The sequence below is a fragment of the Malaclemys terrapin genome, chromosome 5, assembly GCF_027887155.1.
Source record: "Malaclemys terrapin pileata isolate rMalTer1 chromosome 5, rMalTer1.hap1, whole genome shotgun sequence".
Taxonomy (NCBI): Eukaryota; Metazoa; Chordata; order Testudines; family Emydidae; genus Malaclemys; species Malaclemys terrapin.
The window spans coordinates 96799989-96813813 of record NC_071509.1 but is presented as its reverse complement, the minus strand read 5'-3'; positions in this window follow the sequence as shown (position 1 = coordinate 96813813).

Below are 13825 nucleotides of genomic sequence, written 5' to 3'. Positions count from 1 at the left end.
GCCTGTAAGATGGCTGTTTCATTTTCCTTTAGCTTATTTGTCTTTCCTTGGCATCCTACCTGTATAGTAAGACATCTCTTTTACTTTATTTATTATACAGGCTTTCAGAAAATCTTCCCATTAAAAACATAAATGAAGCTTGTCCCACATGGATTTTTAAATGGAAAGTTAAGATTCAACTGAGATGATAATCAAATATTGATTCCTGAAATGTATAACCCTGCATGGACAGGTGAGTTCTGCATTCATTCCTGTGTGTGATATACCACACATAATGAGCCAAGTCTGTTTGGGCTTCTCTTAATACTGAGGATGATCATGGTTCAATACTAAAATTTCCATTTCTTGCAAATAATTTCATTCTGTAATAAATGTTCGAGGCTATATGTGATATGCTGTGTGCTCACAAATATGCCCCAGTTGCGTGCTGCAGCACAACAGAACTATAAAAGAATGAAATTACATACATTCCTTTCTATAACATAAAATCACAGAGTTCACAGTGAATCACTTCAAAACAGAATTAAAATGCTACAGAGCATACAGGAAGAGGTTTCATTAAAATACAAACAAATACAAAGCTTCTTGAACAAATTGTGTTGTGATGCATTGACTCAAATATCATTACATGTGTTCACCTACCAGTAATTTTTAGAGATCTATTGTTTATTTTTGAAGTGAGGAATAATAATCTTTTCATTTCTTCTTCTTTAATAAACTATTTTTCAAATTGTATCAAGGTCAACATTTTCAAATATGGGTGCCTCAGATTCAGCACTTAAATCCATATTTAGGCACTCAATAAGGTTTTTCTAAGTATCCATCATTCCCAACTTTAGGTGCCTTAATTGGAAAATTGTGTAAATAAAACACTTGAATATTTTTATGAACCAACAGATAGTTGACAAGAGAAGAACATAAGGAGATATGATGGGTGAGGGATTAAGGAGAAGGGACAGAAGTGGGTCATAAATCAAATGGCCCAAATACAGGTCCAAGAATGCGTGTTAAAACATTATGGAGGTCTTGTCAAAGACAGAGTAGAAGGATTAAAATAAGGAAAGCACATGGGATTAGAGTTAAATATTCTTCATTCTATTCTTGGCTCTGCTACTGACTTGATGTATGGTGTTGGGCAAGTCACTTTACCATCTGGTTGCCTGAGTTCATTAATTTATAAAATAGCAATAATTCTTAAAGGCAATTCCTACTTTCCATTGAAGTTTGTAAAGCACTTTGAGATGCTTGGATGAAAGAGACTAGAACAGTGGAGAGTATTGTTAGTATAATGTGTCAAAGTATAGATGCAATCAGGTGAGCTACCACTTTCAAATAAGGCAATCATAGTAGATGTATAGTACAATAGATGAACTACAATTTTGTGTTTCTTTTATTTAAAGTATAACACTACATTTGCTGCTCTGTATATTTTACTTGGCTAAAGCTACATTATTTGAAAAAAGGAAATGCTAGATCGTATAAGGATTTGAATTGCTTATTTCTGTATCTGTATTAATGTTTCTTTTCTCTTGCTCTAAATTATGTAAGCAATTTCCATGAGAAAACATAAACCATGTGATTGCTAGACACTATAGTTTGCTGCTAGAGCTAAGAAGTCAAGAGCTGTTTTAATAAAATACCGTAGTCAATTAAATTCAGTTTCTAAAGAAGGGAAAGTAAAGACTGCTGAAAGTCGATCAAAAGACACCACTCACTGCAGGGGGGCAAGTTAAGCAGAGAAGAAACTAGACCTAAAGGATAGAGTTCTTTCTATTAGGCAGCAGCAAAGTCATTTACATTATTCATTGCACTTTAGAAAAAAAATATTCATGAATAGTTTGAAAGGAATAGATGGACCTAACGGACAAAGAATGCAGACATAAAGCAAGGGAGGGAATAAAAAGCAAAAGCAAAATGCAATACTACCTAGGGGAGTTAAAAGAAATATGAAAGAGTTCTAGAAATACAGAGAGAATAGGAAATACGAGACCACTACAAAAAAACAAGAAAAAAGAACATGCAAGTGAGGCCTCCTAAATGGCTGAAAAATATTAACTAATTTTTGCATAATTTTAAATGTAAAGGAAAAATGAAGAAAGAGAATGTTATGTGGGAGAGGAGATCATGGGCCAAAGTTTAGTTAAACTTGTACATAGCGAGTTTATTCTTCTGCCTTTCTTACGTGGAATAGTGCTTCACTTTGAGACTAGCTCCACTGAAGTCAATGGCGGGGATGGAGGTGGTATAAGGTTGGGCTCTGTGGGATGGCTTGCAGAGAAGGAACTGTAAGGCAGGCAGAGTCAGACTTTTATGAGGAAGCCACAAAATCTATAGATTAAAATATTGTGTGAATTCATTAAAGTTAATAAAGATAAATATCTGTATAGCTTGATTAAAATACATGAATTAAGAAAAAAAGATAATTTTAAAAAGAAGAAAAATCATGCATTGCTGCAGTAGTGCATGGTAAAAGGTGTCCTCCACAGTCTTAGGTCTGAATTGGTCTAACTTCAAGCCATTAGATCTTATGTCTTTGTTTCCTCAATTAAAGAGACCTCCGTCATTAGAAATCTCTTCCCCATATAAGTACTTATAGGCCATGAGCAAGTCACCTCTAAACCTTTTATTTGTTAAGATTAATAGATTGAAGTTCTTTACTGTAAAGTAGGTTTCCAGACCTAGGGTCATTCTTGAGGCTTTTTCTAAACCCTTTCCAGTTTGTCAATTTCCCTAATTGGTCTCCAGAGGAAACTGACTAGGGAATTAGCACTAGTCAATAAATGGGGTAAATTGGATTTAAGAACAGAATGTCTGAACTGGGCCTCCAAAGAGGAGTTTGTCGTTTAAGGCTACTGTGTGAAAAGCAAATGCTATTCTCTGGTGTAAACACTATTGGCGTGATTCAAAACACATTGAAGTCAATGAGAATCTTTCAATGGACTTCAATAGGCTTTGGATGTGGCCCTCTAGAAGAGGATCATATGTAAAATTTCTGAGATAAAAGGGCTGCTTTAGAAAGACTTGGTGCAACAAGAATAAGAATATTGTAAGCAGTTTTTCCCTTCATGAAAGCTATAGAAACTATAGCGAAGGTGATAAAAGGAATAAGATGGGGATAAATATATCTGGAGAAGCAAGTAGCTAAAATTATACGGTGTAGACAAGAGAAGACTTAGGAGATACATGATCCCAGTCTGAAAATCCCTTCCAGATGCTAATAAAGCTTCCCACAATCTCTCCAGGAATAACCTTTCCTCAAATTACTCATGTAATATAAAAAAGGAACTAATGTGATGTGTGTTAGAAACTGAGCCAAACTCTTATTAGTGAGAACGTCTCTCCTCTTTCCTCCATGACATCTCTCCCTCAGTTAGGTCAATTATTTTTTCTCTTAGAGCTCAGTCCAACTCTCCTAGACATTTTCCCATTCTCTTTAGTGGGAGGTGCATTAGGGCAGGCCCAGCTCCAGGATTTTGGCTGCCCCAAGCAGCGCCCCCCCCCAAAAAAAAGTCGCGATCTGCGGCAGCAATTCGGTGGGAGATCCTTTGCTCCGAGGCGGAGTGAGGGACCGTCCGCCGAATTGCCGCCAAATACCTGGACATGCCACCCTCTCCAGAGTGGCCGCCCCAAGCACCTGCTTGACAAGCTGGTGCCTGGAGTCAGCCCTGCATTAGGGCAGAAAGCGATCACTTTTTTACTTTCTGTAGAATGACTTACACAGCTATGACATTATATACACACAATAAAAATAATATTGATAAAGAAGAACTTGTTCAAACTCAGAAGGAAAAGAGACAATAGCATGAAGCTAGACATTTATAAAATATCTTTTATGACTTTGCTCATCAAAAGAGCATGGTAGAAATCCTGGCCCCATTTACAGTCAATGGCAAAATTCCCATTGATTTCACTGGGGCCAGGACTTCACTCTCTACATATATTCTTGTATATTTCATTACTGTTCATCTGTTGGTCGGCGACAAATACAGTGCAATTTAATACACACAAAATAAGCACACACCGCTCTTGGCAGCACAAATCCTTGCATAATATAAAAGCCATTATTTTCTTTATTTTATATAGATATATACACACATATACTAGAGACATACATTCCTAGAGCGAGAGACTTAGGCTAGGTCTACACTACCCACCTGAATCGGCGGGTAGAAATCGATTTCTCGGGGATCGAATTATCGTGTCTCGTCAGGACGCGACAATCGATCCCTGAATCGACGCGCTTACTCCACCAGCGGAGGTAGGAGTATGCGCCGTCGACGGGGAGCCGCGGAGGTCGATTTTGCCGCCATCCTCACAGCAGGGTAAGTCGGCTCCGATACGTCGAATTCAGCTACGCTATTCGCATAGCTGAATTTGCGTATCTTAAATCGACCCCCCACCCCCCGTAGTGAAGACCTGCCCTTAGAGAATGTCTACACAGCAAAGAAAAACCTGTAGCTGGACCATGCCAACCGACTCGGGCTTGCAGGTCTTGGGCTGCAGGGCTGTTCCATTGCTGTGTAGACTTCTGGGCTTGGGCTGGAGCCTGGGCTATAATTGCCACCCACCTTGCAGTGTCCTTGAACCCAAGCTCCAGCCTGAGCCCAGAAGTCTATATAGCAATGAAACAATCCAGCAGCTTGAGCTCTGCGAGCCAGAGTCCGCTAGCATTAGGGTGACCAGATAGCAACTGTGAAAAAACAGGATGGGGGTGGGGGGCAATAGACGTCTATATAAGAAAAAGTCCCCAAAACCGAGACTGTCCCTTTAAAAACAGGACATCTGGTCACACTAGCTAGCATGGACCAGCCGTGGGTTTTTCTTTGCAGTGTAGACAGACCCTTAGTGGCTACACTTGCATATTAGGCAAACACAGACGACTGGCTATGGTGCTGACAGGTGAATAGGCAAATTCTACATCATATTATAACTTTGTTAAAGCTTTTTTCCAACATTTGCAAACTTGAGTATTTTAAGTTAGTCATTGAAATCTGAATTTAGGTGAAGTGGCACTTTTTTCTGAGGTGCTAAGCATGTGCAGCCCCATGGAAGTCAGTGGGGCACCACTTCTAGGAAGAAAAATAATTTTTGGTGGGAAGAATACTTTTTCTTCCTCTTTCTATTCTCCCCTACCACCACAAGACTATATTACAGCAAAGAGTAAAATCCAGCTCTCCTGACTCCCAGTCCTTTGACCATGCTGCCTCTACAATAATAATAATTTCACCTATGGGCAGGACATTTTTAATCTGGTTTCTATTTAATTTTTTTATAATTAATGTTTGATGATGAGCACATCTCTGTTTGATAATATAATTGTCATCAAACTAAAATAAAGATGAACAGCAAATAAAATTATAATAAAAATACTTTTCCTGTCTCATCTTTTATGACAGGTAAAAATATAAAACTTAGGTGGTTTTCAACAATTATTAATACTAGGTCCCATCAGTAAGACAGAAACTTTAAATACTGTAGAAATATGTAAAATATTCAAGTAAAAATGCAAGGCAAATTAAAATCAGCCTTAGCTCACAAAATGGCAGTGATTTCCCAATAATTTTTGTGTGTGGCTCTGAACATTCCATCAAAACCTTTTGCAAATGTCTGATTCACTTTGAATATTCCTGAAAAAATTGAAGCTCCGGTTTGCTTATCAACTTCAACTTGAAATGATGTTCCCTAGGAAAAATCATGTGGGTTAAATTGCACAGCATTGCTTATATGACAACTACTACTTCCACTTCACTGTGCAGTTGACTGGAATCCTCAGCATCTTCAGAGCAAATTGCCAAATCTTCTTCAGAGTAGCTTTCTCATAATAACACCACTGAATGAATACATTCTCTCTATAAGTGCTAAAGTTTGGCATATTGGTTTCAGCCTCTGACTAAGGAGTGGTATAGAGCTGCTGCAACTCAAGGAGCACTGTAGAGACTGCTTCAGCCAGATGATCAGTCTCTCTTGGTGCTGCTCACAGTGCAGGGAGGTATTCATTTTGCACAAGACATGAGGATTGCCCAAGTGCACGCAGGCAGGGCAAGGGAAAACATAATCCTGCCTCCTTCTTCTCATTCTCTACACCCTTTTCATCATCCAGCTCCGAGCAGCAAACAGTATATGTGCTGCATAGAGTGCAGGGATGGTTATCATAAGTAGAGCTGGTCAAAACTCAAAATTTCTGTTCCGCAAAAAATTCTGGCATTTTGCACAAAATTTAGAACAATTTTAAAATGTCATAATTTCCCATGGAAAGGAAATTCTGGGGAATTTTTTTTAAGAGAAAATATGTAAGAAACAAATTAGAGCAGCAGGTTGCCCCAATTCCTGGAGTCTCTTTGAACTGTCACAACTACCAAGGACTTATTCCCTGGGTTGCTCCAGGAGTAGCCCAAGGAGTCTCCCTGAGTCAAGAGCAACCCAGGTTGTCCCTTGAAGCCTGGGACCACATTGCGGAGCCTAGAAGCCCTGAGAACCTGTCTCCTCCCGGGGCTTCCAGGAATACCAGGGTCTGGCTATGAGCCAGTCCACATGGTGAGGCTGTGCCGAACCCTGGAAATCCTGAGGTCCCTGTCTTTGAAGCAGACTACACAGTAGGACTACCCAGGCGCCATGATCCCTGAAAGTCTGGGCTCCCCGACTCTGAAACAGTCTGTATGGCAGAACTGCCTTGGTTCCCCAGCAGCCCACAAAGCAAACTGGCAAGAAACCAGTTAGGGTTTCATCAGAACCTTGTCTGTTTTTTTTGGTGGAAATTTGCCGGAACCATAACATTTTTGTGAAACTTCTCAGTTCCAATGAACTGACATTTTCTGATGGAAAAACCCTGAAGTCAGAAAATTCCTGACCAGCTCAAAGCATAGAATCATAGAATATCAGGGTTGGAAGGGACCTCAGGTGCACAAGAGTTGGGGAAAGTTTCTGGCTTCCCCCCACTCCCATGTTTCTCTGGGACAGGCCCACTTAGAATCCAAGTAGTGATGTTCAGTGTTGGCAGACTCAAAGTATATGTAATATAGAAAGTGTTGAAGCAGATAAGTGAGTGAAGACAATGATGGTCTTGTTTATCAAAATACAAGTATGAATCCTTAGGTGGGATATAAGGCAGTTCAGACTTTAGTTCTTAACTTTGCTGTAGATTTTCTTTTTAATGAAAGATGTTCTCCTCCCAGCCACTCTACATAAAGCAAATGACATTACTGCAAGATGGATTGGCACTGATGTACACCTTTATTTTTTTCTTATTACTAGTGCACAAATCACCTTGGTTTCCCAATATCTTATAGGATTTTCCTTTTTCAATTTTTTTCTCCTAAAATATAAAAGGCTGTTAATTAATCCTCTGGGCCCCTGAGCCCAATTCCAAGCCAAGTCTTATAGAAGAAAACAATGTAGTTATTTTGCAAAGTAAACTAACTTTATTTCACAATTATGTGAAATTAAGGTGTGAGTGAATGTTATAGCTCACCTTCCATTGTAATCCTTTCCATTTCTTTCACTCATCTCTTACGATAAAAAATCCTTTACGATCAGACTTTCCAGGATTGGTCTGAATTTTGTTCTGATTTTATTTTCTTTTTTAAATGCTTAAGCAAAAAGAGTTCAGCTATTCCCAAGTTAGATGGTCAGGAAGAAGATTGGTAGAGTCCCCTCAGGCAGTGTTATGGGCTCCTGCAAACTTTTTAGATAGGGATCAATGGCTCCATGTCTAGTTGGCAGCTGGTATCAGGCAGAGTGCCCCAAGGGTCAGTCCTAGGGCTGGTTTTGTTCAATATCTTCATTCATGATCTGGAGGATGCCATAGTTTGCACCCTCAGCAAATTTGCAGATGACACAAAACTGGAAGGAGAGGTAGATATGCTGGAGGGTAGGGTTAGGATATAGAGAAGGGGGGATAGCTCAGTGGTTAGGATATAGGGGGGAGGGATAGCTCAGTGGTTTGAGCATTGGCCTGCTAAACCCAGGGTTATGAGTTCAATCCTTGAGGGGGGCACTTAGGGATCTGGGGCAAAATCAGTACTTGGTCCTGCTAGTGAAGGCAGGGGGCTGGACTCAATGACCTTTCAAGGTTCCTTCCAGTTCTAGGAGATGGGATATCTCCATAAATTTATAATTTAGGAACCAGACAAATTAGAGCATTGGGCCAAAAGAAATCTGATGAGGTTCAACAAGGACAAGTGCAGAGTCCTGCACTTAGGATAGAAGAATCCCATGCACTGCTACAGACTAGGGACCAAGTGGCTAGGCAGCAGTTCTGCAGAAAAGGACCTACGGGTTACAGTGGACAAGAAACTAGTTATGAGTCAACAGTGTGCCCTTGTTGCCAAGAAGGCTAACGGCATTTTGGGCTGTATAAGTAGAAGCATTGCCAGCAGAGCGAGGCACATGATCATTCCTCTCTATTCGGCATTGGAGAGGCCTCATGTGGAGTACTGTGTCCAGTTTTGGGCCCCACACTACAAGAAGGATGTGGAAAAATTGGAAAGAGTCCAGCGGAGTGCAACAAAAATGATTAGGGGTCTGTAGCACATGACTTATGACTTTTAGGAAAGGCTGAGGGAGCTGGGATTGTTTAGTCTGCAGAAGAGAAGAATGAGGGGGTTCCAAAGAGGTTGGATCTAGACTGTTCTCAGTGGTACCAGATGACAGAACAAGGAGTAGAGGTCTCAAGTTGCAGTGAGGGAGGTTTAGGTTGGATATTAGGAAAAACCTTTTCACTAGGAGAATGGTGAAGAACTGGAATGGGTTACCTAGGGAGGTGATGGAATCTCCTTCCTTAGAGGTTTCTAAGGTCAGGCTTGACAAAGCCCTGACTGGGATGATTTAGTTGGGGAATGGTCCTGCTTTGAACAGGGGGTTGGACTAGATGACCTCCTGAGGTCCCTTCCAACCCTGATATTCTATGATTCTCAGAATGAGGAAGGGTCCCAATAGGGTACTCTGCAGCTGGCGAAGGCATTTTGTGCACCTCCTCTTGGGGTGCATGGGAATGGGGCCTTCACTTCCATATTCCCATGGTGCTATGGAAGTAGACCACTCTAGGTGACCCGTGAACAATTTGGGTCAGATGCTCAGCTGATATATTGCCATAGGCATTCATGCTGCTATGCTCATTCACAGCAGCTGAAGAGCTTCCCCTTAGTCCTTCCAATTAGATCTAACCCTATTTAACAAGAAATATGTTTCAGTATTGCCCTTAACACCACAAATTATATTTAGTAGATGCTGCAATTTCATATGATACTGAAAAATTGTAGATACTGTGTATGCAAAGGACGGTGATGGGTGACTGACCGCTTTTTCTGTATTTTAGGATGGGTTATGTTCTATTAACATACATGTTTAGATGTATATTTAGAGGTATCAGAACCTATTCTCTTTGAATAGATAGGGCCTGACATTTCACTGCCTTCCACTTTGTGTAATTTTTTACAAATGTGCAATGTGGGTGTAGGATGCCAGCATTCTGTTTTGGTATCCTTTTATACCACCACCTTTGTACGAATGAAAATGACTGTACATAATATAAGGCAGTGGAGAATCAGGTCTATATTATTTAGAAAGAAAGGCCTGTGATTTTTTTTTTTTAATCTATCCTCATCTCCATTTCTTCATTTCCCTACCCAGTTCTTTCTGGTTTTATCATAGTGTTGGGATTGTTGGAGTTTTTTTCACTCCATCAAATGCAGGAAAATATCACTTCATGGGTGAAAGGGAGGCCATACAATGTCCTCTATGCTGCTCAAACCCCATTTTGGGTGAAATTAGTTTGCTTTGCTTGCTAGTGAAGTGCAAAGGGGCTAGACAAGTGAACATGGGACATGGGGTAAGCTGCAGGAGAGCACCCTCATAGCCATGATTCCAGCTTATTAGCTTGCGTAGAAGGTCACTGTGCCACTTGTGTGGTGTGTTGGTACAAAGTCAATGTGTAAGCACGGACACTGTGGTCCTGTCTCGGCCATTCCCAGACCTGTTCCCATTGCTGCCTTTTATGCTTGCTCTCAGGGGGATGGTGTAGAGACTCCTTTCTCCCACAAAGGGATGCAGCAGCTGTTGAGCGCTGCAACTCCTCCCATAATCTCAATGCAGGACTTAAATGTTTGGAAGGATGTGGCAGTGACGTCTTCTGCTACACATGAATTTCACTGTAAATGCAAATGGCTGATTTTGTCACCTATTCATATGCCTATTTAATACTTGCTTAAACCTATAGATCTATCGACACTACTCTCCAACTATAAGATCAGCTGTTCAAAAATATGAGCTGATACCAATGAACACTTATTCACAGCAAGAACTAGTCAAAAACCTTCCATTTGCAAAAAGCATCAAAACCAAGAATACCTCAGAGTAGATTATTTATATGATCCTAATGCAACTGCCATATTCAATCAGGAGAAACTGATTCAAAATATTAATGAACATCTGCAGACTGATTTCCCTTTTGAATGTCTCCCAGTGGCATAAACTGGCATCCATTAAATGATTGCTTCCTAGATAAATTTCATATTAAGAGCTAGATTTTTTCCACTCTTTCTCAAGTAGAGTATTCTTTACTCCACAAGTAATACCATTCAAGCAAATGAATACTACTTAACATGAGGAAAGGTGGCATCATTTGGCCCTAATTGTTATCCAGTAGAATCAACCTTATATAAGCAGTTTATTAATTCATCTAATAAATGATAAACATTTTTGGCAAAATAAAATTCCTCATAAGTGTTAAGAAACTTGAACACAAAGTAAAGTGGAATTCTCCAAACTATTAACTATGATATACCCCACTTACATGAAATCATAGCAGATGATCTAGCAGCATTTGAAATCCTAGCGAAAATGTAGTCTGACTCCAAGCTACCTTTATAACTACTTACAATTAAAATAGTTCTTTAATATTTTCTCAGAGCACTTCAGTATCATTAATTCTCACATTTAAGAAACGTTTGCAAGACCCGAAAAAGCAAGAAAAGTCTCTAATTTATCAATTATTACTGTAAATGAATAATGACTAATACACTGGCAAAGAATTATCAGTAGAATTAGATATAATAATGGGGAAATTATTTGGGAAGGTATATGCAATACCATATTTTTACACTGTATTATTTGTTGATTGCTGCAAACATGTGCTTCATTTTACAAACAAATATCACACATTCCCTGCCAAAGGATTTATTCTGCTGTTATATATTGCCATCCTTCTTCTAAGGGAAAGTCTGCAGAGTCATTATGACAGGTCTCCCCACTCTGCCTGGAGGGAGAACCAGATTTGTCGGTCAAGGCAAGCTGGGAGTGACCACACCCCTGAAGACCCTGTCTGTTTGTTCTGCCCACAGCAGCTGCAGGCAGGCTTCATCCTGCTCACTACCTATTCTTCCTAATTCATTATTTAAGTACTAATGTGGGTACATGTTAGATGGCCCAGGTCCAGTCTCAGCAGTTCAGATTGCATACTAACTCAGTACCCAATATTTAAAGAAGTATGTTCATAGGGAGTGTAACTTCACTTGTTGCAGTATCTCCCTTCATAGTTTAATGTAAAGGTTCCAGCTCACAAACGATTTAAAAAAAAAAAAGAGGGGGAGTAGGAAAGCAAAATATCAGACCATTTACATAGATTAACTAACTGAATAACTGGAGTTCACTCTCAGGGCTCACGATAAGCAAGGCTGGATATTTTTTGTATGGTCATAAATTATGTAAAAGCTGCATTACAAAAAAAGAAGGAAACTTCACAAAGAAAAAAAAAGAGATGGGATATTTTATTGAACATGTTGAGTTAAATATTGATTACCTGTAATGTGCCATGATAGCTTTCCAAGAACGGAGAATCGGCTATCTCAATGGAAGTTCTTTGTCAACATAAAACATACTATAATATATTAGTGAGCTGCATCTCATTGCAATGCTCCACTTATATGGTCTATCAATATGTTAATGTCTGATAACACTAATCTACAATTTTTGAGAAGTCGTCTGCTTCAGAGATAAAATGTGCTATTTATTATGTATTTTCATGTGCTGAATTCAAATATGACCATTAAAACAACTGATTGGCTACTGTTTCTAAGATATTTAAGTTTTTACATTTTATGTCTATGTATATTGTGTAGATAGTAGAGTTTTAATTATAAATTGTAAACCTAGATCTTTTTGTGTGTTTATGGTTTCTTTACATGATAATATTTCATCTGTCCTGTTTATGGAACACTTTAAAAATCAGCAAAAGGCTTATATAAATAAAATTTATTATGAAACAAAAGGCAAAAAACTATTATGTACATAGTTTAGTTTTATTCAGTGTCTACTCAGCGCTTCTTGGCTTGTCTCTTGTATTCATTAAATGGAGCATCTCTTGTCACTGTCCAGCAATAGTCTGCAAGCATTGATGGGCTCCATTTGCCCTGATAGCATTTCTCCATTGTTGCAATGTCCTGGTGAAATCGCTCGCCGTGCTCGTCGCTCACTGCTCCACAGTTCGGTAGAAAAAAATCTAGATGAGAGTGTAAAAAATGTATCTTTAGTGACATGTTGCAACCAAGGCTTTTGTATGCCTTGAGGAGGTTTTCCACCAACAACCTGTAGTTGTCTGCCTTGTTGTTTCCGAAAACATTTATTGCCACTAACTGGAAGGTTTTCCATGCTGTTTTTTTCCTTGCCACGCAGTGCATGGTCAAATGCATCATCTCGAAGAAGTTCACGAATCTGAGGACCAACAAAGACACCTTCCTTTATCTTAGCTTCACTAACCTTGGAAATTTTCCACGGAGGTACTTGAAACCTGCTTGTGTTTTGTCAATGGCCTTGACAAAGTTCTTCATCAGACCCAGCTTGATGTGAAAGGGTGGTAACAAAATCTTCCTTGATTCAACAAGTGGTGGATGCTGAACACTTCTCCTCCCAGGCTCCAATGACTGTCGGAGTGGCCAATCTTTCTTGATGTAGTGGGAATCTCTTGCACGACTATCCCATTCGCAGAGAAAACAGCAGTACTTTGTGTATCCAGTCTGCAGACCAAGCAAGAGAGCAACAACCTTCAAATCGCCACAAAGCTGCCACTGATGTTGGTCATAGTTTATGCACCTCAAAAGTTGTTTCATGTTGTCACAAGTTTCCTTTATATGGACTGCATGACCAAGTGGAATTGATGGCAAAACATTGCCATTATGCAGTAAAACAGCTTTAAGACTCGTCTTCGATGAATCAATGAACAGTCTCCATTCATCTGGATCGTGAACGATGTTGAGGGTTGCCATCACACCCTCGATGTTGTTGCAGGCTACAGACATGAAGAAGAATGGGACAAGATCCTTTTGATGGTCACGGAACATGGAAACCCTAACATCACCTGCCAGGAGATTCCACTGCTGTAGTCTGGAGCCCAACAGCTCTGCCTTACTCTTGGGTAGTTCCAAATCCCTGACAAGGTCATTCAGTTCACCTTGTGTTATGAGGTGTGGTTCAGAGGAGGAGGATGGGAGAAAATGTGGGTCCTGTGACATTGATGGTTCAGGACCAGAAGTTTCATCCTCTTCCTCGTCTGACTCAAGTGAGAATGATTCTGGTGCATCAGTAACTGGCAGTCCTTCTCCGTGGGGTACTGGGCGTATAGCTGATGGAATGTTTGGATAATGCACACTCCACTTTTTCTTCTTTGACACACCTTTCCCAACTGGAGGCACCATGCAGAAGTAACAATTCCTGGTATGATCTGTTGGCTCTCTCCAAATCATTGGCACTGCAAAAGGCATAGATTTCCTTTTCCTGTTCAACCACTGGCGAAGGTTTGTTGCACAAGTGTTGCAGCATATGTGTGGGGCCCACC